The sequence below is a fragment of the Cryptomeria japonica genome, chromosome 10 (genome assembly GCF_030272615.1).
Source record: "Cryptomeria japonica chromosome 10, Sugi_1.0, whole genome shotgun sequence".
Classification (NCBI taxonomy): Eukaryota; Viridiplantae; Streptophyta; class Pinopsida; order Cupressales; family Cupressaceae; genus Cryptomeria; species Cryptomeria japonica.
In genome coordinates this window covers 109853897-109879863 of record NC_081414.1, presented here as the reverse complement: position 1 = coordinate 109879863, position 25967 = coordinate 109853897, and positions in this window count along the sequence as shown.

The window sequence follows — 25967 nt, the reverse complement described above, 5'->3', positions numbered from 1 at the left end:
AAGACAGTTATCAGCACCTCAGACACCCAGTAGAATGGAGTTGTGGAAAGAAAGAACAAAACTATTTTGGATGTAGCTAGAAGCATGATATTAGAAGCAAATCTACCTCATGTATATTGGAGAGAAGCAGTGAATACAACAGTTTACACATTCAACAGAGTTCACATCAAAGGTGAAACCGGTAAGACCCCTCATGAACTATGGTTTGGTAATACTCCTACTCTTAAATATTTTAGAATATTTGGAAGCAAATGCTATATTAGAAGATATGATTATATTGGAAAATTTGATCCTAGAAGTGCTGAAGGAATATTTCTTGGTTATTCATCTAAGAGCAAGGCATATAGATGTTTTAATAAGAGATTGCAGAAAATTGTTGAAAGTGCAAATGTGAAAATTGATGAACAGTTTAGAGGTAATTCAAGATACATGGACTCTAAACTGGCAATAGAGATAATATCAAATTAACTTACAATGAGTACACTAGTACAAAATGTTGATCCAGTCACACGGGTGTCATCTGAGGATTCAATAGTGACCTAAGAACAACAACAAGTAAAAACACCCCGGTATGTAAGATTGAACCACTCTAAAAGTCAGATACTTAGGAACAAGCATCAAGGTGTTATGACTAGAGGAAGACTAGAAAATGAAGAGGTGTGTCTTATTTCTCAAATTGAAGCAGCAACAATTAATGAGTCATGTGAAGATAAACACTGGATTAAAGCTATGAAAGATGAATTGGAACAAATTGAAAAGAATAACACATGGATATTGGCTCCCCAACCTAAAGATAAAAATGTAATTGGAACTAAATGGGTATTCAGAAATAAACTCAATGAAGATGGCAAGGTAATCAAAAATAAAGAAAGACTAGTGTGTAAGGGATATTCACAGAAAGAAGGAATTGATTATAATGAAACCTTTGCACCGGTAGCTAGAATTGAGGTAGTCAAATTATTCTTGGCTTTTGCAGCACACAAGAACTATAAAGTATATCAACTGGATGTTAAATGTGCATTTCTAAATGGTGATCTTGAAGAGGAAGTTTACATTGAACAACCTGATGTATTTTCATTGACAAATGACAAAGATATGGTTTGTAGGTTAAGGAAAGCTTTGTATGGACTAAAGCAAGCTCCTAGAGCTTGGTAAGCTAGATTGGACAAATATCTTTTGAAGATTGGTTACACTAAAGGTAATGCTAACAGAAATCTATATTACAAAGTAACTAATGATGACATCTTGGTTATAGAATTTTTTGTTGATGATATAATCTTTGGAGGAGAAGATGGATTGTGTAAAAACTTTTCTAAAAAGTTGCAGGAAGAATTTGAAATTTCTATCATTGGGGAGATAAAATTCTTTTTAGGATTGCAAATTTCATAGACTAATAAAGGTATATTCATAAATCAAACTAAGTACTTGAAGGAATTACTAAAGAAATTTGACATGGAAAACTCTAAACCAGTAAGCACACCTATGACTACAATTGATAAACTATGTTTGAAGGATGAATCTGCACTTGTTAATCTGACTAGGTACAAGTCTATGATAGGATGTTTACTGTATTTGACACAAACAAGACCTAATATTATGAATGCAGTATGTATTATTTCAAGATTTCAGAGTAATCCTAAAGAATATCATGAGTCAACAATGAAAAGGATTTTCCAGTATCTACAAGGCACTACAAATCTTGGTTTATGGTATCCTAGAGATGAAAATTTTGATTTATGTGCATATACAGATGCAAATTGGGCAGGAGATGTAGATGACAGAAAAAGTACCATCGGTGGAGAATTTTTTCTTGGTTAAGCAAGAAACAAAGTTGCACATCTTTATCTACAACAGAATCAAAATATGTTGCAGCAGCAACTAATTGCACACAGGTATTATGGATTAAGAAAGTGTTGAAGGACATAAAGGTAAAATGCACGGAACCTATAACAATTTACTATAATAATATGGAAGCAATTGATATATATAAGAATCCATTATTTCACTCAAACTAAACATGTTTCTATCAAATTCAATTTCTAGAAAGAGAATGTTGAAGCAAAAGAAGTGAAATTGGTTTATGTGAATACTAAAGAGCAAATTACAGATATTTTTACTAAGCCTTTGCCTAAGGAAACTTTTGAATATCTCAAAGAGAAGCTTGGGGTTATATCCCCACTAGTAGAGACTTAGACACTTGATGTTTGTCATCAACTGACAGAATTAACAGAGAAATATTCCTTTTGTCCTTGATGAGGAGAGCTACTTCTCAAGGGGAGTAGTTAGTATTTTGTAACAAGTTGGTATTTTGTCTAAACTGATTGAAACTGGTTTTTGTATTGCTTTGGCATTTGATGTCAAAGGAGGAGATATATCTATAGAAAAACACATTATGTTTTAGGAGAAATTATTGGGGGAGAGATAATTGTATTGGGGGAGAGATTATTACTCTCTGTATTTTCATTTCTACTTAATGATCTCTTTTGGAGATTGTTGGTTTTTAGTTTTTGGCATTTCTTTTTTGGCACTTTTATGGTTTTTCCATCTTGTGTTGCCATCAATGCCAAAGGGGGAGATTGTTGGTATTTTGTATATGTTGATATGGTTTTTTCATTGATGTTAACACTTTTCAACACTTATCAACAGTTGGAGACTCTTGGTTATATTCACCGACATGTTCAGTGACTTATGCACAGTCACCAGTATCTGGTTCACCGACAGGTTATATTGTTCACTGGCACTTGGAATGACTTGGAGATTACTTGGTTATATCAAAGACATTGTTTGGAGACTTGGTTTTAGTGATTTTTTCATTGGTCTAATCAAGTTTGCATATTTGTTGTTACTGGTAAATAGGTCTAGGTTATGCACCGGCAAGCATATCTATTCCAGATCGGCATGACACATCATGAAGATGATTTGCTATTAGTATAAATACATTGAGATGACATGATGCATCACATATTGATTCATTTGTAATTGAATTTATTGTAATATCTCTTAGTGAGCCGACCTACTCATTTGGTCTTAGGTTATGGTATAAATGTAAGATCTCATTTGTGAGATTAATGTAACATAGTGGTGAGGATTGTAATAAGGTATATGTAGAGCTATACATGCTGACATCATTTAAAATTGAAGGAAGGTTTGAAGAAGACAAATCAAAGCTTAACCGGCACTGAATCCATCATATGAAGATGCTATTTTGAGTAGTACATTATCATTGGATTTAACCATCCAATTGTAGTCAGTGTGACACCCATTTTGTAATTGAGCAGTGAGCTCTAGGAAGTTGGCCTTTCTGCATGTGCAGACTCCATATTGTACACACATACTATCTGCAGTAGTATCATCTGATTGTGGGTAAGGTTTCCCACCATGGTTTTTTCCTTACAGGGTTTCCACGTACAAATATTTGTGTTATGTGTTGTTGATGTTATTGTCTTTCTGTTTCATACATTAAACTTTATCGGTACTGCAATTAATTGATAAAATTGTCTACTGACATAAAGTTTGGTTTACAGGTATTAAGAATTAAGTTTGGTTAAGTTAGTTTTGGTTTGAATTTATTGGATAACTAATTCACCCCCGCTCTCTCATTTGTCTTCGAGACCTAACATCTCTCTACGATCCTCAAGTGATGGTACCCTTACTTTAGATCTATCTTAGAAAATACTTTGGCACCCTGAAGCTGATCAAATAAGTCATCAATCCTAGGCAAAGGGTATCAGTTCCCAATGGTCACTTTGTTCAACTATCTATAACCCATACATAACCGAAGGGATCCATCCTTCTTTACAAAGATGACTGGTGTGCCCCAAGGGGATCCACTAGGATGAATGTGACCTATACCTAAAAGTTCCTCAAGATGCATCTTGAGCTTATTAAGCTCATTAATGGTCATCCTATATGGTTCTCTTGAACCTGGCTCAACTCTTTGTACAAGATCTATTTGAAAATAAATCTCTCTATGAGGTGGCATACCAGGTAACTTGGAAGGAAACATGTTTGCAAATCCCTTAAGGATAGGATGATCATGAATTGATGGTTCCTTATCATCCTTTTCTTCTCTATCACTAATGGTGATGGAAAATAATTGGCATCTTTTTTCACATGCTCTTCTTAAGATGCATAGCGGAAATTATACGAAGTGATACAAGTCTCTAAATCCCTAAAATTACTATGGAAGTACCATGATCATCCACACACTCGATCCTTTTCTGGCAACAATCCATCTTGTCTCTATGGACATATAGACAATCCTCGCCAAGAACAATTCTATAAGATCTTAGTGGTGTAACTCAAAGCTCTACTAAGGTGGTTGTACTCCCAATTCAACGGACACTCTAGGTCCTAAAGCTAACTCCACTTACCAACTAACATCTTTCGTAGTTGCCACTAGCCCGGAATGCTCCACAACCAATGGATATATAAAATAATCTATAGCTCTTGAATCAAACAAGATAGTAACACTGCTACCTCTGATCATACATGTGGCCTCTATGTCTGTGGGCTGATGATCAGCTTGGTGGTTGTGAACCATTGTGAAAACTCTGTGGGACATACCCATGTCCCCAACTATAGGTTCTGAACCTACCATCCACTGACTGTGTGCCATCTGACCTTGTGGACACTCTCTCTCCATGTGTCCCATGGCCTCACAAGTGAAACAAGCACCATATGCTTAAAACTAAACACCCTGTGGCCTAGAGTATGCATGTCCTCCTATCCTATTCGATCCACTGTAACAAGCCCTAGAGGACTACTGACTCCACCCCTATGGTCATTGATCATGCCTTGGACCCTATGTCTACCATGACTTGGGCTTAAATCCTTGTTGACCCTATGGAGGCCTTTTCTGAAGATTCTACTGTGGCTGTTGCGGAGGAAGGGGTTTGAAGGACCCCGATGAATGTCTGTGATTTCCCTTCTAGTGGGGTTTTTGAAACCCAAAATACTGAGTTATAGGGTTTTGGTTCTTATACCGATCCCGTGTGTCTTAAGGTCTACCATGAATCTCCTATGATAGCAAGGCCTTCTCCATGGCAACTCAAAGGCTTCTTGGAGCTACCATCCTAACTAGTCTTGCTATACTAGCATTCAATCCTCTAATAAACTGATTGATGAGTAGCTTCTCATCCTTCAGGTAGTCAACATAGGGTAAGAGCTCAAATAAATTTCTCTCATACTAGGACACTGAAAGAACCTTCTGCTAAAGGTCATGAAACTCATCAATTTTGTGCTGCCTAAAGTGCTTTGATAGGTATCTATCTTTGAATCTCTCTGTAAAGAGGTCCCAAGTGACGATGTCTATAACTATGTCATTCTTATACTCCTCCTACCTCCACCATGTGGAAGCTATCCCTCTTAAAATGTGAACAGCAATCTATGCCTTCAAATTTTTCTCATAGGGACACAATCTGAAGCACCTTTCTAGACTCAATATCCAGGACTCAGCCTCTACCCCATAAGTAGTTCTTGCAAATGATGTTGGCTGAAGACATAAAAGTTCTCTAATCTGATCCTTGAGATGACATGGTACTCTCTCTAAAATTACTGGTGTTAGAACTGGAGGTGCCTTAGATTGATGGACTGACTCAGGCTCATGCTCAGCCTAATCCTTTATATGGTTAGGAGGTGGACTCCTACTCCACTCTCTAGTTGTTGATCTATGACTCTCTGAAATATGGTGTCCCACCTGATGATCTACTACTGGGAGTATATCCTGAACTATTCTTATCAGGTTCTGAAGTGCAATCAAAATGTCTTGGTTAGGGTCAATTGGTTGTTTAGGAGGAGCTTCTTGATTACCTTCTGGAATTGACTCTTCCCACACAACATCTTTGCGTGCCATTCGAGCAGGTCTAGGACCCCTACCGTGCCTACGAGCTTGTCGTGTAGTCAGAGGCATCCTTCATGAGGAAATTAAAAAAAATTTTAAAAAAATAAATTTTTATATAAAAATAATATTTAAAGAGAAATGTAATGCAGGAAGCTTCCTAGTGTTGGAAACCTTTCTCTGATACCAAAATGTCATGCCTAGACTTTTGGGCAAAAAACACAATAACAATTTTTTTTTAAACAACACAAAAATACTAGATGTTCATCAATAAAATATGTGATAAATAATTTTGTCTATACGAAGGGTTAATTCATGTGTTAAAAGAATGGGTTCCTAGAGTTAATTTAATTAACTCAAAAAATATAGCGTTTACATTTTTAACACTGAAATAGTTATACCCCAAGGAGTCATCATAACTTTATTTATTAATTAATTAATTTACCCCAAATAATCATTCAATTTTTAATCAAGAGATAATAATCATCCCTAATAGTATTTAATTACTTTTTTTACTAATTAAAATAATGTTAACACATATTCCATGGTATTCAAACATAGGGAATTTAGCAATAGTAAATATTGTTTTAAAAGTCGCCTATTAAAGTTGACTAAATCAAAAGCAATAATTTTCCTAGCTAATAACTTCACATTAATGTCGAAATAAATTCCCCTTTAACATTAAATATTAAATATTTAATATTTGACATTAAATTACCCCTTTAACCTAAAATTAATCATTTTACTTTATAAAATATTCATTAATAAATTCTTTAAGAAAATTACCCATACATGTATATATAATTGCCTATGTAAATAAATATGCATTTCCAACTAATTCCCTAATATCTATAATAAAATAATAACTAACCTAAAATAATTATCTTAAATAGAATGGGGTTTTGCCATTTCAAATTTTGAAAAGGGCTTCCCCGCCTTTTATCATTTTACTACACTTCACTTCCCTTTATATTAACCCTAACTAGGGTTTATTTATTTTATATTCTTATGACTCCTTTCATTTTTTACTTTTTCTATTCATTTACCCTAACCCAAAATTGGGTTAGGATTTTATCTTACTAACTTATTCTTTTTTCTGAGTGTGTCTGTGCAGGTGACCGAGAGATGACGAAGATCATGGTTTGGTGGAGGAAGGGCATGAGGGAGCTTGCAGAGAGGTGGGATTTGATAGAGTGGCCATCGGTGGTGTCACAAAACCACCCAGTGGGTCGCGGCCCACACAATGGCTGTGGACCACTATGTGGTCATGGTCCACGAGGGTTAGCACACAAAACAATATCTTCCCCATCCTTTTTTTTTTAATTTTTTTTTTTTTTAAATAGTCTTAGTTTATAAAAGGATATATATATATATATATATGTATATATATATATGTGTGTATATGTATATACATATATATATGTATATATATATACATATATATATGACTGTGCAGATCTAGTCTTATTTTGCATAAACCAGAATAGTAATAGCAAAATCTTCGTTTACAAGTTAATAATACATATATTTTTTGTTAATGCAACATACATTTCAAATTTATTTTCCTAAATACAAAATTTGAGTTAAAAGTAATACAATGGATATTAAAATATATAATATATATATACTTAAATCTGCATTTTTTTTTTTATTAACTTAGAGTAGGTATATTTTAACACACAGAATGGATTTTTCTCTTCTATATATATTTTTCTTTAAATAAGAATACATTGATGAATTAGTGGTTCCTATCTCCCTAACTTTAACAATCCAATTCCGGACAATCAACTTTTTACTTGAGCACTAAACAGTCATACCAGTAATGCAAGAGAGAAGAACAAAGAGATCATCTGCACTCAAGAGATTCACAACACCAGATTTACGAGGAAAACCCAATATGGGAAAAACCTATGTGAGAAGAGTTGTTGGAGACTACTGCTCCAATCCAGCCTCACAAGTAAAACATAGATTTACAAATATTCTGGGCACCAACCCAAGGAGCACCAACCCCTACACCAAGATTCAACTTGGCAATGTATAATGAAATACCATTTGAATATAGTTAAGGTGTCACAACCCTCCTTTATCACCTTTTTGATTTAAACAAAAAACTCTATTATATTTCCTTGGATAAACTATTGAATGAATATTGTAAGGGAATAAAAATAATAAACCACACACATACATGGAAAATATATATATATTTTTAATTGGTTATTTAATTTCCCTCACTCAAATTAAGGCACATGTTGTAGGAGGAATAAGAAGCTTCTAGAGACTTCTCCACCACCTTGCATGTAACTCCTCCCACTAAGCCTAATCAATTTGCATGGAGGCCAAATTGGGAGAGAATCTCTTTTTTTTTCTTCAATTAATAATTAGGTAGTGGGAATTTGAAATTTCTTTTATAAAAGAGGTACAAGTTTCAAAAGAGGTGTTGGCTATTCCATAAGAAATTCTGCAAGTAAAATTTTCCCTTGTAGTCAATTTTCATTTTCAGCTAAGATTTTGTTGGGAGGACTTCTCTTCAAATTTGGAGGATCAAGGAAGACTCTACACCATTTTCAAGCACCCAGGTTCTTTCAAACTTAGTTTCGTGCATCTTATTCTTGTTGTAGATTAGATTTGATTAAACTATTTAGGAAATTAGAATCATTTGATGAGAATGAGATTCATTAGTTTCAGATTTTTGATAAGAATTAGTTTCAGTTTTTGATAAGAAATAGATTAAAATTGTTTGATAAAAAGTAGATTAAATTGTTTGATGAGAATGAGATTCATTTGTTTCAGATTTTTGATAAGAATTAGTTTCATTTTTTGATAAGAAATAGATTAAATTGTTTGATAAAAAGTAGATTAAATTGTTTGATGAGAATGAGATTCATTTGTTTCAGATTTTTGATAAAAATTAGTTTCAGTTTTTTTGATAAGAAGTAGATTAAATGGTTTGATGAGAATGAGACTCATTTGTTTCAGATTCTTGATAAAAAGTAGATTAAATTGTTGATAAGAATTAGATTCATTGTTTAAGAAATTAGATCTAGATTAAATTGTTTTTTTTTCTTATTAAGTTTTAGATTGATTCTTGCTAAAGTAGAACCATCTTTATTTTCTCTACGATCATCTCTTTGGTTATTGTTATCTGAATCTCATCCTCTAAAGAGATTACGTTGTGATTAGCTCCTCTGTATCTGGTTTTATAAACTCTCTGTAGAAAAGAAAGAAATTATTTGAAAGTAAGGATAGATTTCACTGCGATTATTTCTCTCTGTAATTATTTAATGATTATTCTTTTTATCTCTGTGAATATTTTCTTTATGACCATTCTAAACTCCCTCCTTGTGATTATTTTTTTGAAACTCTCTGTGGATTGAACAAAGAGCTCACTGTAGATATCAGTTGAACAAATCCTCCTGAACTCTGGGAATGAATCCTGGAAATAAACAATTTTCCTGAAAAGTCTGGGAAATAACTCCCTCCCTGTGATGGCTAGATAAATCTCTCTCTCTATCTCTCTGTAAATGATAAACTCCTGTTTTCTGTAAAGAGAAAAATCAAAAAAAAGAGGAAAAAACACAATTATTTGCCCATCTACTTTGTTCTTACCTTCTTAAATAAAATCTCTTTTGTAAGGAAATTTGAAACCATATATATATATATATATATATATATATATATATATATATATATATATATATATATATATATATATATATATATATATACACATATATATATATATATAATTCCAATGTTATTATACCAATATTAATGCCACATTATCATTTACTGCATTTATTTCCGCATTCGGCACAGTCCCCGAAAATAATCGAAAGTACGCAGAGTAGCGATATCGAAACTGGCAGGGTTAGTGGTACCCCCCACTACCCTGCGGTCACCGCAAGTGGCCGCAGGGGAGTGGAGGGGACCACGTGGCCCCCTCAACCCCTACGGGCCTGCACATGCAGGACCGCAGGGAGTGATGGGACCCGTGGTCCCCACCCCCTAGTTCTATAAATATAAATAAAACAAGTTCGCTTATAAGAATTTCGATGGAAGTTTAAAACGTCTTGATTAAAAATTTAAGTTATTTTTTTTGTGTATCGTTTAAATTAAATTTAAATTAATTTTTTTTACACATATTTGTTTAGTTAAATTTATTTTCCTTAAAATTAGCAAGAGTTTGAATTCAATGTATTGTTTCAATTCCTTAGAGAATTATTGGATTATTTGATCCATGATTTTGGGGATAGGTAAGTCTCATTATTATTCCATTTGGCCTCTCATGAGAAATTTGTAACCTTATAATTAATTAGTCTCGCGATAAGAGAAAATATTTCTGCATTTTGTATGTAAATGATGTTACTTTTGCATTGCATTATTATTATTTCGTATTCCTTATTTTCATGCAATTATTCATAAGTTCACAATTATCATTACCACGCCAATACATGTATTAATTCATTTAATTGTAGAATAATGATATTTCTCTTTTTCAAATAGTATTTAAGGTTTAAATTATGTACATCCATTTCATAATTATATTTTCAAGCATGATGTTAGATTTGAAAACTAAACAAAGGAAGTTGGAAAACCAAAACTAGCAGCGTTCGGTATATACGGTGCCTCTGGGTCATGCTTACGGGTAATGCCATCATGTTGAACTACTGCACTTAATGCCTAATAAAGCTGCATTAACGACGTCTGCGGCATCGTCCCTATAAATCATCGGGGAGTAATAAGGGGCATTTGGAAGTTAAAATCCGAGGGGCGGGTAATCCCCCTTGTATCGATAATTTAATAAAATAACTTTTAAATGAATTTCACATCCGTTGAGATAAACCATAGTAAACCCCTCTTAGGGATGGTCAAGTCAAAAGCTCTCATGAAATTGATTTCTTTGAAGGGATATTGGCGTTTTGCAATTGGGTGACGTTCATGATAAGTATTAGGATCTAGTTATTTTCTTTTTTAGGCCACAAGCAATAGGCCATCTTGAGCCTTCGCTTTAGTGCTACCATCGTGGGTAGCAACCGTAGAGAAACTATCTGGGACACTGACCCTAGAAAGGGTTGCGTACCCACAAATCAGTTTACACTAAACCATAGATTAGAAAATAGAACTACATATTTTACGCCTTGATCCTGTGCCGAAGCGGGTATGTAGGCAGTCTTGGGATGGAGTTGTCCCTCGTACTCAGGCGTTCGTGGGTGGGGTCTAGGCTTGGTTGAGTAAGAATCCTAATTGAAAGATAAGATAATCAATTTAATTCAATGCATACTCGGAAGGAATCCCGTATGGATTCGCTTGACTTCCCGAGGCTTTAAGCCAAATTTCGAGGCGGAATTCAAGCTTGTATTATTTTTAATTACTCCTAAGGACGGTGACCTCGGTGCATTCTTGTTAGAAGAGTGTAGTACTTAGTGAGTGGCTTAGGACCCGAATGGTCCCGATGAGTCTAAGTCTTTGGCCAGAGCATCTCCTATCCTGTTTGGATGGATGCCTACCCCGTATGGGTAGATGCCTATCCCATATTGGATAGATGGAAATTTACGTTCCGTATGGACAATTACCTAAACCATATGGTTAGAAGCTCATCCCGAATAGATGAATGCCTAATCCTAATTGGATGGATGCCCAGAGTATGCAATTGAATAAAACATAATGAAAAAAAAAATAATACTCAATTTTTGTTGAATCAATTTTGGTGGGTTATTACATGTGGTATCAGAGCAAAGGTTCAAATCTAGGCCTTGTGCTCACTTCAATTTATTCAACTAAGGGAATGTTTTACAATAATAGAAATTAAATATTATTCTACAAAAAAAAAACTAACTACATAATTTAACTTTCAGGTAAAACCTAGAATGGCAAGAGGAAGAGGAAGAGGAAGAGGAAGAGGAAGAGGAAGGGGAAGGGGTAATGGAAGACGTACTAGGAGTCAAAGGGAGGTAAGCCATGAGGAAAACCATGAGGAAAACCATGAAGGAAACCATGAGGAAGATCATGAAGAGGTTCGACACAACCCAGGGAATAACGGTGATGGGGTCCAAGCTATAATCGACCTTCTAACCGAACAAAGGGATAAAATCAACTTCTTGGAACAATCACTGTAGGACCTTAGGGAAAGGCAGAATGACTATGAGAACAGAAGTGGTACCGAGAATGGAAGCCCTGGTAGCAATCAAGGAAATGTGATGGGTAATGGAAAGGAAGATAACATATTGGAACTCTCCAAGGATTTAAAGAAAATCACCCCTCCTAAGTTCGATGGGAGGAATATTGGTGAAGGGGCTGAGAATTGGCTAAATGAAATGGAAAAATATTTTGAGCTAAGAGATTTTAGCGAAACAACCAAGGCTTTATGGGGTTCCTATCAACTCACAGGGGAGGCGGCTAGTTGGTGGACCAACACCAAGGAACAAAATGGGTATAATAGGGATACGATCACGTGGGATCAATTTGTTCACCATTTTCGAGATAGGTGGCTCCCTCAATTGTTCTTTGATGAGAAAGTGATAGAATTCCATAATCTACGTCAAGGGCCCCTATCTGTTCAACAATATTGGGATAAGTTCGCCAAGTTGCTTAAATATGTGCCTATGTACCAAAAGGATGAAGAAGGCCAAGCAAGGAAATTCATTTTGGGGCTGAATACCAGCATAGGGGCAGAGGTTGACATGCATGGACCCAGAAATATGAATGAAGTACTTGAAAAGTCCCTAAGGCAAGAGAGGAAGATTCAAACACTAGCAGGACGGAACTATAATGGGAACCACTCATTTAAAAGGAAGCAAGAATTCAATGGAAACACTAATTTCAACAAGGGTCAAAGGAATAACTCTTCCGAAAGGAGACCACCGCCTAATCAATATCAGAGGAATGGAAATGATAATAACAGGGGCAATAATAACAGAGGCAATAATAACAGGGGCAACTATAACAGGAATGACTAGTAGAACAGGATAACTTATCCACCCAGGGGAAATGAAACAAGGAATGACCCCCCTAGAAATCAAGGTAGGAGAGGTCCTCCAGGTGGATGCTTTATGTGTGGGGAAAACCATTTTGCTAGAGAGTGCCCCAGGATGCAAGGACAAATTAGGGCCAATCAACCCCAACAAGGGCCCCAACAGAGGATTCATGCAGCGGTTAGGAACCAAAGAAGAAGATACTAGAATGTTCCTGTGGAAACTACAGGTACACTATTTGAGCAACCAATATCAATTCTAATTGACACTCGATCATCTGAATGTTTCATCTCACCTGAATTAGTAAACAAATATTCATTAAAAGTTAATCAAATGGAGTCATCATGGACGGTTCAATATGGGGATAAGGCAACTAGGGAAGTAACTAAGTGTTTACCGAGGGCAAAGGTACAATTCCCTGAGTTCGAAACAAGGGTAGATCTCTATGTGGCACCCCTAGGATTATATGATGTAATTATGGGAATGAGTTGGTTAGCAGACCACCAAGCTAATGTAGATTGTTATAACAAAGTTGTTGAATGTTTGGATGATGGGGGGAAAAGGGTCAAAATCCAAGGAAAGTTTAAACCCATTAATATAGAAACTATCTCAGCAATGCAATTAAAGAAGGAAAGGAGAAGAGGGGGACAAATCTTTATGGTTGAAATTGATGAAGGAAAGGAGGAAAATACACCAACCTTTGAGAATACCCCTTTCTTAAAGGAGTTTAAGGATGTTTTTCCAGAAGAATTACCCGGTTTACCCCCTAAGAGGAAGTTTGACTTTTCTATCGAAGTACTCCCAGGAGCTGAACCAGTATCAAGGGCACCTTACCGGATGAACACAACCGAATTACAAGAGCTCAAAATGCAATTAGAGGAACTCTTAACTAAGGGATTAATAAGGCCAAGTGTATCACCATGGGGAGCGCCAGTCTTATTTGTTAAGAAGAAGGATGGAACCTTAAGGCTATGCATCGACTATAGGATGTTGAACAAAGTCACCATAAGGAATAGGTATCCCTTACCTCGCATAGAGGACCTTTTTGACCAAATGAAAGGAGCGGCAGTTTTCTCAAAGATAGATCTCCGGTCAGGGTATCATCAACTCAGAATTAAGGAAGAAGACATTCCGAAGACAGCTTTCAGAATGAGGTATGGACATTATGAATTCATAGTAGTTCCTTTTGGAGTAACTAATGCCCCAGCTGCATTCATGAACCTAATGAATAGTGTATTCCATGACTACTTGGATAAGTTTGTTTTGGTATTTTTGGATGACATATTCATTTACTCAAGAAATGAAGAAGAACATTTAGTGCACCTACAAATTGTTTTGCAAAGATTGAGAGAACATAAGTTATATGGGAAATTGTCCAAATGTGCCTTCTTTGAGGAAAAGATTCACTATCTTGGGCATATAATATCAAAAGAAGGAATAGCAGTCGACCCAGATAAAATAAAGGTGATAGTAGAATGGCCAATTCCTAAGAATGTTTCAGAGGTAAGAAGCTTTATGGGGCTAGCAGGTTACTATAGGAGGTTTGTGGAAGTATTCTCTAAGATAGCAAACCCCATCACCTCGTTGCAAAGGAAGGGCAAAAGGTTTGTATGGACCGAGCAAAGTGATAAGGCATTTCAAATCTTGAAGGGAAAACTAACTTTAGCACCCATTCTAAAGGTACCAGATCCAAATGGACACTTCACAGTCATAACAGATGCTTCTATTGAAGGGTTAGGAGGAGTACTTGTCCAAGATGAAGGGGTGGTGGCTTACGAATCTAGGAAGCTAAAAACTCATGAAGTCAATTATGCACCCCACGACTTAGAATTGGTAGCAATTGTGCATGCCCTATAAAAGTGGAGATACTTCTTACTAGGGAAGCCCTTTGAGCTTAAGTCAGATAACCAAGGACTAAAATACATATTTACCCAACCTCACTTAAATGCCAGACAAAGAAGGTGGTTAGAGTTTCTAAGTGAATATGATTTTGAAATTGAATATATTAAGGGAAAAGAAAATAGGGTGGCAGATGCCTTAAGTAGGAGGAGACACTTGATGACTATAGCAACCTTCAAAACCTCTTTCAAAAGGCAAGTAATGGATGAACAAGGACATGACCCATGGTATGAGCAAGTCAAATTAACTATAAGACACAACCCAACCGATCCTAAGGTCGAAGGGTATACATTAGATGAAGATGGGTTGCTCAGATACAATAACAGAATCTATGTTCCTAATTCAGGGAATTTAAGGGAAGTAGTCTTGTCGGAGGCTCACAATGCCCCTTATTTAGGCCACCCAGGAGTTAACAAACTTTATGCAGATCTAAAGAAGCTATACTTTTGGCAAGGGTTGAAGAGTGATATTATCAAGTATGTAGCTAAATGTTTGGAGTGTCAAAGAGTAAAGGCAGAACATAGACACCCAGCTGGATTGTTGCAATTGCACGATGTACCTCAACATAAGTGGCAAGTTATTAGCATGGATTTTGTACAAGGGTTACCCATGTCACCTTCTAGGCATGATGCAATAATGGTGGTAATTGACAAAATCACTAAGGTGGCACACTTTATACCAGGAAATCTGACGGCTGATGCACCCACCTTGGCTAGATGCTTCGTTAAGGAGATAGTTAGGTTGCATGGAATACCAGAGAAAATCATATCAGACAGAGATGCAAGATTCACTTCCAGGTTTTGGACCACTCTTCAATCAGCTCTAGGAACTCAACTAAATTTTAGCACCGCATACCATCCGGAAACTGACAGTCAGACAGAAAGGACAAATCAGATTATGGAAGACCTGCTTCGCATGTACTACATGGACCAACAGAGGAAATGGGAAGAGTACCTACCTTTGGTAGAGTTTGCCTACAATAATACATATCAAACATCTTTGGGAATGGCAACTTTTGAAGCTTTGTATGGTAGACCATGTCGAACACCTTTGAGTTGGGATAGCCTTGAAGATAGGGTGATTATTGGACCAGATATGCTAAAAGAAATGGAAAGGAAAACTAAGGAAATTAGGCAAAGATTGAAGGAAGCCTCAGATAGGCAGAAAAGTTATGCAGACAAAAACAGAACACCAAGGGAGTTTGAAGTAGGAGAGAAAGTCTTCCTAAGGGTTAGGCCACACAAGAGTTCCATAAGATTTGGGAAAAAGACTAAGCTTGCACCTCGATATGTCGGACCCTTTGAAATATTGGGAAGAATTAATCCAGTTGCTTATCGGTTGGCCTTACCTCCCCAATTGAGCCGAATCCATGATGTCTTCCATGTATCTCTTCTTAAAAAGTATGTACCTGATGAGAAACACATTTTGAATTGGGATGCTTTACAGGTCCAAGAAATGGGGGGAATAATGATAGAGCCATTCAGAATCTTGGAGAGGTGCTAGTGCCAGTTGCGCAATAGAGAGGTTGATCAGTGCAAAGTGCAATGGGACCAGTATGACAAAAAGAATGCCACGTGGGAGGATACTAAGGAGATGCAGCAGATGTTTCCTTTTTTGTTTTGAACATGAACTATAAACTCTTTTGAATGCATTTAATAAGTGCATCAGGACGATGCACAAATTAAGGGGGGGAGGATGTCACAACCCTCCTTTATCACCTTTTTGATTTAAATACAAAACTCTATTATATTTCCTTGGATAAACTATTGAATGAATATTGTAAGGGAATAAAAATAATAAACCACACACATACATGGAAAATATATATATATTTTTAATTGGTTATTTAATTTCCCTCACTCAAATTAAGGCATATGTTGTAGGAGGAATAAGAAGCTTCTAGAGACTTCTCCACCACCTTGCATGTAACTCCTCCCACTAAGCCTAATCAATTTGCATGGAGACCAAATAGGGAGAGAATCTCTTTTTTTTTCTTCAATTAATAATTAGGTAGTGGGAATTTGAAATTTCTTTTATAAAAGAGGTACAAGTTTCAAAAGAGGTGTTGGCTATTCCATAAGAAATTCTGCAAGTAAAATTTTCCCTTGTAGTCAATTTTCATTTTTAGCTAAGATTTTGTTGGGAGGACTTCTCTTCAAATTTGGAGGATCAAGGAAGACTCTACACCATTTTCAAGCACCCAGGTTCTTTCAAACTTAGTTTCCTGCATCTTATTCTTGTTGTAGATTAGATTTGATTAAACTATTTAGGAAATTAGAATCATTTGATGAGAATGAGATTCATTAGTTTCAGATTTTTGATAAGAATTAGTTTCAGTTTTTTATAAGAAATAGATTAAAATTGTTTGATAAAAAGTAGATTAAATTGTTTGATGAGAATGAGATTCATTTGTTTCAGATTTTTGATAAGAATTAGTTTCAGTTTTTGATAAGAAATAGATTAAATTGTTTGATAAAAAGTAGATTAAATTGTTTGATGAGAATGAGATTCATTTGTTTCAGATTTTTGATAAAAATTAGTTTCAGTTTTTTTGATAAGAAGTAGATTAAATGGTTTGATGAGAATCAGACTCATTTGTTTCAGATTCTTGATAAAAAGTAGATTAAATTGTTGATAAGAATTAGATTCATTGTTTAAGAAATTAGATCCAGATTAAATTGTTTTTTTTTCTTATTAAGTTTTAGATTGATTCTTGCTAAAGTAGAACCATCTTTATTTTCTCTAGGATCATCTCTCTGGTTATTGTTATCTGAATCTCATCCTCTAAAGAGATTTCATTGTGATTAGCTCCTCTGTATCTGGTTTTATAAACTTTCTGTAGAAAAGAAAGAAATTATTTGAAAGTAAGGATAGATTTCACTGCGATTATTTCTCTCTGTAATTATTTAATGATTATTCTTTTTATCTCTGTGAATATTTTCTCTATGACCATTCTAAACTCCCTCCTTGTGATTATTTTTTTGAAACTCTCTGTGGATTGAACAAAGAGCTCACTGTAGATATCAGTTGAACAAATCCTCCTGAACTCTGGGAATGAATCCTGGAAATAAACAATTTTCCTGAAAAGTCTGGGAAATAACTCCCTCCCTGTGATGGCTGGATAAATCTCTCTCTCTATCTCTCTGTAAATGATAAACTCCTATTTTCTATAAAGAGAAAAATTAAAAAAAAGAGGAAAAAACACAATTATTTGCCCATCTACTTTGTTCTTACCTTCTTAAATAAAATCTCTTTTGTAAGGAAATTTGAAACCATATATATATATACATATATATATATATACATATATATATATATATACATATATATATATATATACATATATATATATATACATATATATATATACATATATATATATATATATATAATTCCAATTTTATTATACCAATATTAATGCCACATTATCATTTACTGCATTTATTTCCGCATTCGGCACAGTCCCCGAAAATAACCGAAAGTACGCAGAGCAGCGATATCGAAACTGGCAGGGTTAGTGGTACCCCCTACTACCCTGCGGTCACCGCAAGTGGCCACAGGGGAGTGGAGGGGACCACGTGGCCCCCTCAACCCCTACGGGCCTGCACATGCAGGACCGCAGGGAGTGATGGGACCCGTGGTCCCCACCCCCTAGTTCTATAAATATAAATAAAACAAGTTCGCTTATAAGAATTTCGATGGAAGTTTAAAACGTCTTGATTAAAAATTTAAGTTATGTTTTTTGTGTATCGTTTAAATTAAATTTAAATTAATTTTTTTTACACATATTTGTTTAGTTAAATTTATTTTCCTTAAAATTAGCAAGAGTTTGAATTCAATGTATTGTTTCAATTCCTTAGAGAATTATTGGATTATTTGATCCACGATTTTGGGGATAGGTAAGTCTCATTATTATTCAATTTGGCCTCTCATGAGAAATTTGTAACCTTATAATTAATTAGTCTCGCGATAAGAGAAAATATTTCTGCATTTTGTATGTAAATGACGTTACTTTTGCATTGCATTATTATTATTTCGTACTCCTTATTTTCATGCAATTATTCATAAGTTCACAATTATCATTACCACGCCAATACATGTATTAATTCATTTAATTGTAGAATAATGATATTTCTCTTTTTCAAATAGTATTTAAGGTTTAAATTATGTACATCCATTTCATAATTATATTTTCAAGCATGATGTTAGATTTGAAAACTAAACAAAGGAAGTTGGAAAACCAAAACTAGCAGTGTTCGACATATATGGTGCCTCTGGGTCACGCTTACGGGTAATGTCGTCGTGTTGAACTACTACACTTAATGCCTAATAAAGCTGCATTAACGACGTCTGTGGCATCGTTCCTATAAATCGTCGGGGAGTAATAAGGGGAATTTGGAAGTTAAAATCCGAGGGGCGAGTAATCCCCCTTGGATAGATAATTTAATAAGATAACTTTTAAATGAATTTCACATCCGTTGAGATAAACCATAGTAAACCCCTCTTAGGGATGGTCAAGTCAAAAGCTCTCATGAAATTGATTTCTTTGAAGGGATATTGGCGTTTTGCAATTGGGTGACGTTCATGATAATTATTAGGATCTAGTTATTTTCTTTTTTAGGCCACAAGCAATAGGCCATCTTGAGCCTTCGCTTAAGTGCTACCATCGTGGGTAGCAACCGCAGAGAAACTGTCTGGGACATTGACCCTAGAAAGGGTTGCGTACCCACAAATCAGTTTACATCAAACCATAGATTAGAAAATAGAACTACATATTTTACGCCTTGATCCCGTGCCGAAGCGAGTATGTAGGCAGTCTTGGGATGGAGTTAGCCCTCGTACTCAGGCATTTGTGGGTGGGGTCTAGGCTTGGTTGAGTAAGAATCCTAATTGAAAGATAAGATAATCAATTTAATTCAATGCATACTCGGAAGGAATCCTGTATGGATTCGCTTGACTTACCGAGGCTTTAAGCCAAATTCCGAGGCGGAATTCAAGCTTGTATTATTTTTGATTACTCCTAAGGATGGCAACCTCGGTGCATTCTTGTTAGAAGAGTGTAGTACTTAGTGAGTGGCTCAGGACCCGAATGGTCCCGATGAGTCTAAGTCTCTGGCCAGAGCATCTCCTATCCCGTTTGGATGGATGCCTACCCCGTATGGGTAGATGCCTATCCCATATTGGATAGATGGAAATTTACGTTCCGTATGGACAATTACCTAACCCGTATGGTTAGAAGCTCATCCCGAACGGATGAATGCCTAATCCTAATTGGATGGATGCCCAGAGTATGCAATTGAATAAAACATAATGAAAAAAAAAATAATACTCAATTTTTGTTGAATCAATTTTGGTGGGTTATTACATAAGGATTCTTGTTGCAAATGAATTCTACAACTATTGAATCAAATAAATCTCTGCTAGTTTAGAGTCTTTTCTCCTTCACTAGAGCTCACACTACCGATTGTGAGATCATTGTCCCTATTTATCAAACTTTGTTATCTTTCTCTCCCTCTCACATAAAATCTCTCAACACACTTTTTCAATCTAGGATGTTGCTTGCTCTGCCACACCTTACCAGCTAGGTTCAATTGTCAGACTATGACACTACTAGTAGAATCCTCTTAGTGGTTTGCTTGCTCACTCACACTGCAACTTTTCTCATGTCACCTTTTGAAGGTTTCTCCTTGCTCACTCTTACTTCCTTTGACCTTTCAATCTTCCCAACATCAACTTGTTTTTGTCCGGAGCTCTCATCTCTAATTCAGTGATTTCCCGCCAAAATGCAATTCAAAGTTTTGACGGTTAGGGTTTCCTCACCATCTATGAGGAAAACCAAATCCAATCAGATCCTGCATGATCTAATCACCTTGATGTCCATTTTTCCATCTTCTCCATTTGCACGCCTTTTTAAAATATTTTTTCCAGATAAGGGAAACATGATCCATTATTTGGATCTACATCTGTCAAACTGCTATTAATATCTCTATTGTTTCCTTCTCGAGGAATTCTTTCACTCAGATCTTATTGCTTTGATCCAAGTGCCAATTGCTCCATGATCTTCCTCTATCATTTCTTCTTCGTCAAGCCACAATCGATCTGATGAAATCCCATGATTCATGGCTCCTTCATTAATGGTGATTATCCATTTCATCAACCCTATCAGTGAAGCTTCACCAATGACACCCTACTTGACACCTCAACTCCTCATGACATCACACTGATCAAGACATGACTTACCAACACATAGTTAGTCTGGCAAACACATCCAGGTGAAACCCTTTGTTGACAGAGTGTTCTTCTTCTATTAACTGGTAGAGCATCCCATACCGGTAGGCCATCATTCTTTATGCTCACTAGATCTCCTGTAAAGCTCTGATGCTCATAGTAAATAAGATGAGAGGGGGGAGGGGGTGAATCATACAAACTTAATCTTCAATATATTCAATGGATTCAACCTTGGTAGCTTATACTTCAGAATACATAACCAAAACTGTAAAACATTCAAACTCATGAACAGATAACATCACAACACATATAACACTAGATTTAACATGGAAACCCAAATACGGAAAAACCATTGTGGGATTTCAAACCCACTAAGAAATATACCCTTCTAAAGTATGCTCAGTTAAAAGCAAATCCTGTTAAAGATTACAAACACATTGCTAGATGTGACCCGGTTAAGGGATTTCCCTCAGACTTGTTAGAGTCTTGCACTTTGTTAGAAGTGACCTTGTCAAAGGATTTCAAACACTCATTTATAATGTTACCTTGCTAGAGGGTTTACAAATAAGATTGTTAGGTCCAGTTGATTAAGAGATTTCCTGTCACTTACAAAATAAATAACAGTAATAAATATATCTGCAACTTCACATCTGAAATGCTAAAGAAGATTCTATTTTCTCAAAACAATCTTGTCATAAGACTTATCTAGTCCCTTGATGGGCTTGCTGGGCTTCTTAATCTATTCTTCAATCAGATCTTCAAGCTTCTAAGCTCGATAAACATTCTTGTAGCATCACTGTGCATACATTTACCCACATATAGTGTTTATCAACAATTCCTTATTTATAAATAATTTCTGACCACTTAATCTCCTTGATCACATTTCCCATGATCAGTCTTAGCCATCAGATCATCAAACATGACTAGGTTCAATGTATTCTTCGATCTGAAAATGTTTTACCTCACCTTGGAACTTGCATTTCTTCCTTGGAACTTGTGCTAGGTTATTGCGGTTCAATTTGTGTTGTAGATATTTCACCTGTATTTTCCATGTCATCGATCCTCAACAAACTTCTTGCATGACAAACCAATCATTTATTCATCTCCAGCTCATCAACATCCTTCATTAAATAATGCTTTTATCCATCCAATGCAATCTATTATAACTCGGTTGTTACTTGGTTAATATTGAACTTCGCTCGGTAGACATTCTACCTTCTTTAACTGATATCAATAACCTTAGGGTTTACCGACTAGGTTCCTTGCTTAGTGACATAATACAGTATTAAACTTATAATCAACAACATGTGTAGGATATTAAAACAATCAAAACAACATGATCTCATCATTGTCTAACTCAGTAACAGTTGCCCATTGAATAACTTATATCTCCCCTTTATTATCACATTCTTTTTGTGTCACTTACCGACCTCCTAATACTCATCAACACATACTTCTCAAGATATGGCAACATCATACTGAATCAGAAAATCAATTTCTTGACATCAATGACAAAACAATAGTATTAAGACAGTAATCATCCTTCTTCAATTATATCAACATTCTCCAACAACCTTCTCAATATCCTTATTAAAATGCCAACAATCTTCTTTCTATTGTAATGCCAACAATCTCCCCCTTTGGCATTGATGGCAAAACCCACAATTAAATGGTAATACCAACTTGATTTGTTCCAACTGATTTGGATTCAGATTGTTGTTTAGACTTCTATCCTTGAGCTGTTTGAACCTTCTCTTGAAGTCTTCTCCGCCTATCATTGGTTTTTTGTTATCTTCTCCATTTAGTCTTCTCCCCCTTTGGCAACAATGCCAAAAAAGAAAAAAAACTTATTCATGAGTTCTTCCTTTGTGAAGTAATTTCCTTGTTGTGTTACACATGTATCATCTCAGTCTTGATCATAGCAACTTGTCTCCAATCACTATTTCCTACACGGCTCTAGAAAACCTCCTAAAGTGCGTAAATCAACATCAATCCACAAATAATATTCGATGGAGTCATCGAATTGATGCTTTCACTGAACTCTGTCAGTGAGTAGAAGATAGGGGTAGGACCCCTAACTTGCTTCTAAGATACTCAAAAGTGTCCCTTGGCAATGGCTTTGTGAAGATGTCTTCTATTTGCTCCTTTCAACTGATATATTCCAGCACAACTTTCTTCTCTTGAACTTATTCTCTGAGATAATGATACTTTATAGAGATATGTTTTGTCTTAGAGTGCATTACTAGATTCTTTGAAATGTTAATGGCACTAGTATTATCATGGAATATAGTTACTGGCTTGGTAACTTTCTCATTTATACCTTCCAATAGTTGCTTGATCCATGCTATATTTGTACAATACAATGTTGTAGGGACATATTCAGCTTCGGCTATTGATTGTGAAATGCATCCTTGTTTCTTGCTAAGCCAACTTACTAGTCTATCTCCCAAGAAGAAAGCTCCACCACTTGTGCTTTTCCTGTCATCAATGTTTCCTACCCAATCAACATCAGTATAAACTTTTAAATTAAAATCATTCCTCTTTTCATATACTAAGCCATAATCTTTAGTGCCTCTAAGGTATCTAAAAATTCTCTTGATTGTTGTCATATGGGTTTCTTTGGGATCTCTAGAAAATCTTGCAACTATTCCTACTACATGTGCTATATCTGGCCTACTGTGAACAACATATTGCAGCTTTCCAATCATAGATCAGTAAAGTGTCTCATCAATAGATGCAGATTCATCATTCTTTAATAGTATACAATTAGTAGTCATAGGAGTACTTACAGGTTTAGAATCCTCCATTCCAAATTTCTTCAAGATTTCCTTTATGTACTTGGATTGAGTAATGAAAATCTCATCTTTCATTTTTAGTATTTGTAAACCTATAAAATACTCTATCTCACTGATTAATGACATCTCAAATTCTTTGCACATTTAATTTCCAAAGTTATTGCATAGAGAATCATTTCCACAAAAATTAATATCATTAACAAATATGGCTGAGATCAATATTCCATTGTCATCATCATTCTTCATGTACATATTGTTGTTTTCACTTGTCCTTATAAATCCAATCTTGATCAAATAAGAGTGCAGTCACTCATACCATGCTCTAGGTGCTTGTTTCAAACCATATAAAACTTTGTTTAATTTACATACCTGATCTTTACTCTTGTCTTCAACAAATCCTTCAAGCTGTTCAATATAAACTTCTTCTTCTAGTATACCATTCAAAAATGCAGATTTAACATCCATTTGATATACCTTGAAATTTTTGAAAGCAGCATATGCCAACAATGTTCTTACTCCCTCAAGTCTAGCCATAGGTGCAAAAGTCTCACCATAATCTATTCCTTCTTCTTGAGCATAACCTTTGCAAACTAGTCTTTCTTTGTTCCGAATGACCTCACCTTTTTCATTTAGCTTGTTTACGAAAATCCACTTTGTACCAATTACATTTTTGTCCTTCGGTCTTCGGACCAATGTCCATGTTTCATTCTTCTTGATTTGACCAATCTCTTCTGTCATAGCATTTACCCAATCTTCATTGTTAAATGCCTCTTTTACTATTCTCGGTTCAAATTCAGATATCAAACATGTGTTCTATCTCAGTTTGTTCCTTGTCATCACTAGATCATCCTTATCTCCTATAATCTGACTTGATGCATGATTTCTTCTGACATATTTGGCTAATATAGGCTTGGTAAGCTCTGTATGATCTTCGTCATCACTCGGTAACTAGATATTATCTTCATTTTCTTCAGCAACTTTCTCAGTAGGACTTCTTGATTGAACATAAACAAATTCTTCATAATTTTTTGGTTCTTTGGAATTTCCTTCATCATTTCTTTCTACAAATTCATCAATTTTCACATTTGCACTTTCTACTATTTTGTTAGATCATTTGATCAGACATTTAAATTCTTTACTTCTAGAAGAATAACCAAGAAATGTTTCTTCCTCGCTTTTTTGATCAAACTTTCCATTTTTGTCATCTTTGTGAGCATAACATCTACTTCCAAAGATTTTAAAATAACTTACATTAGGTTTCTTGTCATACCAGATTTCATATGGTGTCTTCATAGTTCCTTTCTTCAATTGTACTCAGTTCAGGGTGTAAACTATAGTGCTGATTGCTTCTCTCCAAAATGTTTGAGGTACCCTCTTTTCTATCATCAAGGTTCTGGCACAATCTACAATTGATTTGTTTCTTCTCTCAGCTATCCCATTTTGCTAAGGTGTTATCAGTGCAGACACTTGCCTTTTTATACCATGATCATTGTAGAATAAGTTAAATTCATCAAAAGTGAATTCTCCTCCTCTATCAGATCTAAGACATTTCAGCTGTCTTCATGTTTCATTTTCAACTATTGCCTTGTACCATTTAAACATTTCAAAAGATTCTTTTTTTTCTTTTAAAAACATAACTAAAATCATCCTTGAGTAATCATCCACAAATAATATGAAGTATTTATCACCATAATAACTTTGAACTTTCATGGGACCACAAAGACCAGTGTGTACTAGATCTAAAATTCCTTTAGAAGTGTAGGACTTACTTATAAAGCTTGATCTTATCATCTTACCCATCTGGCATCCTCAGCACATAGCATTCTCAGGTTTTTCTAGGCTCGGTAGACCTCTTAGTCGGTTCTTCTTACTTATTTTGATCAGATTATCAAAATTTACATGACAAAATCTTTTATGCCATAACCAGGTATCTTCTATTTTTGCATATAGACATTTTTTCTGAGTTGATTCAAGATGAAATGTATTACCTTTTGTTTGTGTCCTAGTAGTAGCCAGCTTTCGATATTTGTCATGAACTTTGACACATCCCTTCTGGAATTCTATTCGGTATCCTGTATTGTTTAGCTATGCTACACTCAACAAATTGTATCTCAAACCTTCAACCCAATATACATCATCACATTTAGCATTGTGAAGAAGTGTTATAGATCCTTTACCTTTCACCGAACATCGTGCATCATTACCAAATCTTACATATCCTCCATCATAGTCTTC